Source organism: Poecilia mexicana, unplaced genomic scaffold, assembly GCF_051168715.1.
Source record: "Poecilia mexicana isolate PSO_F unplaced genomic scaffold, ASM5116871v1 scaffold_18, whole genome shotgun sequence".
NCBI lineage: Eukaryota > Metazoa > Chordata > Actinopteri > Cyprinodontiformes > Poeciliidae > Poecilia > Poecilia mexicana.
In genome coordinates this window covers 14,340,001-14,346,000 of record NW_028263387.1, presented here as the reverse complement: position 1 = coordinate 14,346,000, position 6,000 = coordinate 14,340,001, and positions in this window count along the sequence as shown.

Below are 6,000 nucleotides of genomic sequence, written 5' to 3'. Positions count from 1 at the left end.
ATCAAACTTTATATGAGTTGATGTGTAAGTACGCTCGTCAGCCCGAGATTTTGTGTTGGTGTGTGGACAAAAGCGCATCAATTTTTGTGTCAGAATAGGGCAAATCACTCATCATCTCTGTTTTCCTCCTTGCCTCCACACAGCAGAACAAATTAATGCGGCCTTAGAGCTGTTGTTAAGAGACAACCTGGATACAAGTCATGCAAAAAAAAAATATATATATGTATATATATATATATATATATATATATATATATATATATATATATATATATATATATATATATATATATATATATATATTTCCTTAGACAGATTTTATTTTCCACTCACTTTCCTTCATGCCTGAATTCCTTCCACTTGGTGGTTCTCTTTACTTCACCCTCTGTGATTTAATGACCGTTCCTTATACTGGTTCAAGCAACTATTCAGGAGCTCTATTTTCTAGTTGAATGACCCAGAAAAACTAACTTTTGTAATCCTCACTCCCCCCCCCCACCCCCCCTTATGCTCAGCGAATGGTCAGTATTGTTTGGACCCGGTGGAGTCCCGCCCAGTTGTGTGTATCTCCTGCTGTGCATTAAGAGAGGTGGGAGGAACGGGATTTAAACAGGTGGAAAGAAACCTCTGGAGCAGGACGGGCCAGATCTGCAAGAACCGATCTGGTTTCCCGTCAGTCAAACCGAGGACACAAAGATCCCCCTCTTAAAAATGGCTTACATTTTATTGCATGACGCATGCTTTTATGGAGATCAGGAATTAAAAATAGACACTTAAAAACCACTGAACAGAATGTCAATTTAGGGCAGCAAAATAAAATGGGGGAAAAAAAGAACAGCACAAAAGAAGTGTTGGGATTTAAAGCTATTTGGAGCATCTGCTATCTGAAAAATATTTGTTCAAGAAACTGTAAAAACTGTAAAAAAAAAAAAAAAAAAAAAAAGCAACAACGACCTGAAACAAAATCCATTATTATCTGGTTTTAAAGTCATAGTTTAATCCATTTGAGTTTATTTTTCTAACTCAACAAAACCAATGCAGCTGTCTTTGTGATGAACAGCTGATAATTAAAGATTTAAATTTGAAATATTTAGCTGCTTTAAAACTCCCAATAACTTCGCTACGTTACTAGCAAAGTTATGTTACTGGCTTTGCTATAAGTAGATGCAAAACTTGGTTATTTTTTTGACCTCATAAACCTTTTTCACCCCAATGATTTTTAACTAAGACCTAAACTAATTTACACGTGTTGTTTCAAAGAAAATGTTTCAATTTTTTTTTTTATTGTTTCAAACATGTCATCCAAGCCTTTATTTTCAATGTCTTTGTTGTGGCTAAATTTAGAAAGGACGATGTCTAGTTTGTCGGTTTTCTTGGCCGAAAAGGGACATAAGCATGCCCAATGTCTTAAGGTGAACATACGGAAGAGAAGCTGACTATTGCTAATTAATAGCTCATTTTAAATCAGTTATTGATCATATTTCACGCTTTTTGGACAGTGGGAAGGAAACAACTGGGATATCCAAAGAAAATCATATTCAGGGTCCAGAAAGGCTGTGCTACATCAGTTACCTCCACATCCAGATATCCAGAAAAAAAAGATTTTAGCCCATTCAAAATGGCCGTGGTTACGTGATTATGAAACTAAATTATTATTAAGTAATTTATAGAGGTTAAAACACTAAACAGTCACTCCACGAAGCATCCAGGAACTCTGATGACTTTGCAAATCTTCTTCTTCCCATCATGTTGGAAAAAATGAGCAAGGCCTTGGGCAACAAGCAGTGATTCCACCAGGCTTCACTGCAACTGGTTTCAGATAAGGACCACCACCCACATTCGTGTGCAGGTAATTATTTGGTTTTCTGCAAGCAGGTGCTGATGGAAGTAGGGGTGATCAAACTCCTGCACATCCCCAGATTCATATCAGGGGGCATGGAAACACACAAACACCAGCCCCTCAACAGCAGCCCCCATGGTTTTTGCCATCCGTGCATTTATTACACACTGGCTGAAAATATTGTTCTCAGCTCGGAGTTGTGACTTCTGCCAGCATGAGACGCGAGTTGTCTTTTTTTAAAACGGGAAAAGGAAACAAGAGAAAAGTCAGATGTTAACAAGGGTTCACAGTGGATCATGTTTAACCAATATTATCGCAATATTATAAAATCCAGTTCATTGCTGTTTCTAAAGTGGGTCGAATAAAACTTTAGAGTCAAACCGTGTAAAACATATTACATGTCACAGAGTAATTGCTAGTGTTTTGACATATTTTTTCTCTTTTCAAACTAAAATTTCAGCATTGAATACATAATGAAATAGTATTTCTTAAAGGAAATCTGAAAACTGTTACGCATTTACAACCAAACCTCTTTACTCTGGTTCCCCCGAAGCAAAATCCAGTGTAACGATTTCTCATCGGAAGTCGTCTAATTAGTGAATAAAGTTCGTGTGTGTGTCTAAGTTTAGACACACACAGCTGTTTTCAGACAGTTTGCTAACATCAGCAACACGAAGACTAAACGAACACGAAAGTTCAGGAATGAAGTTGAAGAAAACGTTTTTAAGGAAAGTAAGATTGAAAACCAAAGTCCTAAACTTTGGAAATAGCAATAATGAGATGAAAAGAGTGTGGCAGAACAGCAAACCGACCAGGAGGTCTACCTGAGCTTCTATTCATCTTGATGACATCGTAAGGCTGGGGGGAGCAGTACTGAGTCGATAGTAAGAAGGATTGAGCTCTAAAGAAAACCCTAGAGGCTGCCAATGACCCAAAGACACAAAGACTCCACAGCCTTCTACGTCTTATGACTCTTCGAAGAACCTTTGAGATGCTGCAGGATTTATAAAGTTTTTGTTTAATCTAATTAATCTGGGTTGAAATTCTTCTGCTTTCTTTTGAGTCCAACCAGGAAGCCTTTTTTTTTTAAAATCACAGTTGTACAACCCAAGTAATAGGAGCCAAGATGGTGAGTTGATGCGGTCATGCTGGTAGTCAACTTAATCCTTGATATGTTTTAGGATTCCCGTTATGCTTTAATTTTCCACTAACCCTGATATGCATGGAGCACAATACTTTTGTTTGATGGTATTTGCTCAAAAAATGGAAACATACTCTACTGAACACGGCTGCTTTTGTTGGCGACTAGACATAAAGCAACAATTATTCCAAATACTTAATATCACTGCAGATTTAACAGCCGCTTAATTATTAAGCTCAGCTTTATGTGCATGCTTTGAATTTAAATAAACATCCATCCAAACTTAGCAGAGTGCAAACTTGGAATTTGAAGCAATCCGTGACTATTCCAACGATTTGCTAATCCGGTAAATCTGGCGTTCTGGCTTGTTGGCAGGAATACGTACATACATGAAGAAATCCATCCCCGCCTTAATCATCTCTAATCTCCTTCCTAGCTGTTGCTTCATTTGTATGGAGGTTTGAACTAATCGGCGATAAGGAACATTTTCACTCTGAATCAGATAGTCCAGGTGATTTGCTCCACTGCAGTCGTGCTGCACGGTGTTCACTCATGAGACGTTCTCATCAGATCTCTCTCTCTCTCTCTCTCTCCTCGACAAAAATCTAACGTTGAGTGGCATGGAGCTGTGGAAGATGAGAAAGGTACTTGAGCGACCTAAAGAGCTAGGGTCAAAGAAGACATCCTAAAAAAAAATAAATGGAAAGAAAAAGTTCGTTCCTAACATTTTCTAACAAAACAACGCTTTCAGCAATTACAGATCGGCTAAGGTAGCGAGCAAAAAATATGAAATGTGAAAGCCATGAAAGGGGAAAAAACAGGCATCGGAAATTTGACTCAGAGTAGCGTTGAGTATTTATTGGTGTTTGAAAATGACTGCAGCAGGGCAGCGGGCCTCCATCTTGCCTGCAGTCGTTAATTAGATCTAATCAACACCGCAGGGAAAAGTTACTGTCAAGAGTAATTAGCCAAAATGGAGCTCGTGTAATGGGAAACAAATGAACAACAACAGATAACCGTAGCAGTATGACTCCTTCGGTCCCAGCAGGAGAGTTTCAGAGCAGCACTTTTCAGAGTTAGAGCTCCACTTCTTCTCCGGCTTCTGAAATATAAATCTTATATTTTTAGTTAGCCGTTTTTTTTTCCGTTGTTGTTTGGGATATCGGTCACATTCGCAGAGTTGGATAATTTCCCATGAAAGCACCGTGCAGGTTTCCCCCTTCAACCCAAAGTCACCAGAGGTCATGAGAAATGTTGACTTAATCCTTTCCTCGTCCTCACACTACTTCTGAGAGTCAGAACAAGGAGCAAAAAGGGAAAAAAGGGAACCTTTGTTTCTCCCACAGCAGTGTGAACAAAAGAGGTTGGGATTGGGGTGAGGGGGGGGGAAGCACACAAGCACCACCTGCAATTAAGAGCTTAAAGTTTGTCCTGCCAGAACAAAAGAAAACCCTCAGCGATTGAAGAGAGCAGAGGAAACATTAAGATTAGGAGAGAAGTACTACAAGAGGTAGATATATAGAGATATATAGATATATGACAAAAAGACCTTGTGAGAAGGACGACGTTTGTCACAGAATATTACTTACACAATACCGGAGAATAGTCACCTTACACCTCATGAGTAATTGTGGAGGATTTGATAACTCTGATGACAATTAGGAACTTAAATGTCATGAGTTGGAGTGGAGCACCAGAGTCTCACACTATGAACAAACCTGTGTTTGTTTGTTTGTTCGTATGTTGCGTCAAAAGCCAGTAATGCGCGCGCACCTGCTGTGGAGGAGCTGGTGTGACTAATGCGAAGCTCGAAATGTTAGAGGAAAACTTTATTTATTTGCATATTTTTGTTAGAGTTGAATGTTTTCTCTGCTTCGTTCTTTGAAGAACTGTTTAAATTCAGCCAAATTGGAGAGGCGTGAAGCAAGAACGCTGTGTTTTAAAGTCACATCGCTGCATCTGAGGTGATGTTAGGTCTAGACTTTGACTAGGCCACTCGAAATATATATATATATTTTTTGGCATTCAGATGTAGACCCGGTGATGGGCTTTAAACCGGCGCCTCACTCCGTAACGCCGTTGCGCTTGAGCTTGACGTCAAGCGTTACGAACTGGGACGATGGCCGCATATTCTTCATCAAGATTTTATGCATGAAAATAGGATTCTGTTGGATTTTTTAAAAAATATTAGAAATATATATTTTTTTAATACAGAGTTCATCGTTGCCTTAAAGAAAAGCCAGTCAATTAGGTTCTAACGCAGCAAAGCAGCCACAGACCATCATATTGGCCCCTCCATGTTTGACTGTTGCTATGATGCTTTGGTTAATTGTATGCAAGATGTAAATCCTTCCCTTTTTGCCCCATTTTGCCCCTTTCTACCCATCTACCCCTATTCTCTTTTCTTATTAAGTCACTGACCATGACAGTGGCACGTTTGATTTGCAGATGTTGTTCAGGGTTATGGTCCACTCAGTAAGTTGCTTGGAATAGATTTTGTAGCTCTTGTTGGATGTTAATGACTAATTTTGTTAGACTGGTTGAATGTCAGGTCACTTGACATAGAAATGTGCTTCTTGATCCCCAAATACTCAAGTATGGCAAAAAAATAAAAGTTAAAAACTAATTTGTAACAGGTGAAAAACAAAAAAATTGTCAATTTTTTAAAATCGGTCTGATGTTGAAAAATGCACTGAACATGCCGACTTCATTCCAACAAAACTGGGTCAAATGAGCCAAGCGCAAATTCAAATCAACCAAAGACGATGAGTGTAATCGACACCTCTTCAATCAAGCATGAGAGAGAGAATTATGGCTTCACACTTTACGTTTACCGGCTGAATTCTGAGAGACTTTGGTTGGTGGTGAAGACGAACTCTTTAAAGGGTTCATTTTGAATAAAAGAAAATACAGCAAAACCTTTTGACATTTACTTCGCTTTGTGAAAATGATTTCTAAAAACACAATAACAAAGCCACATAAATCAAACACAGCATACACAGGTGGCATATTTGTTAGA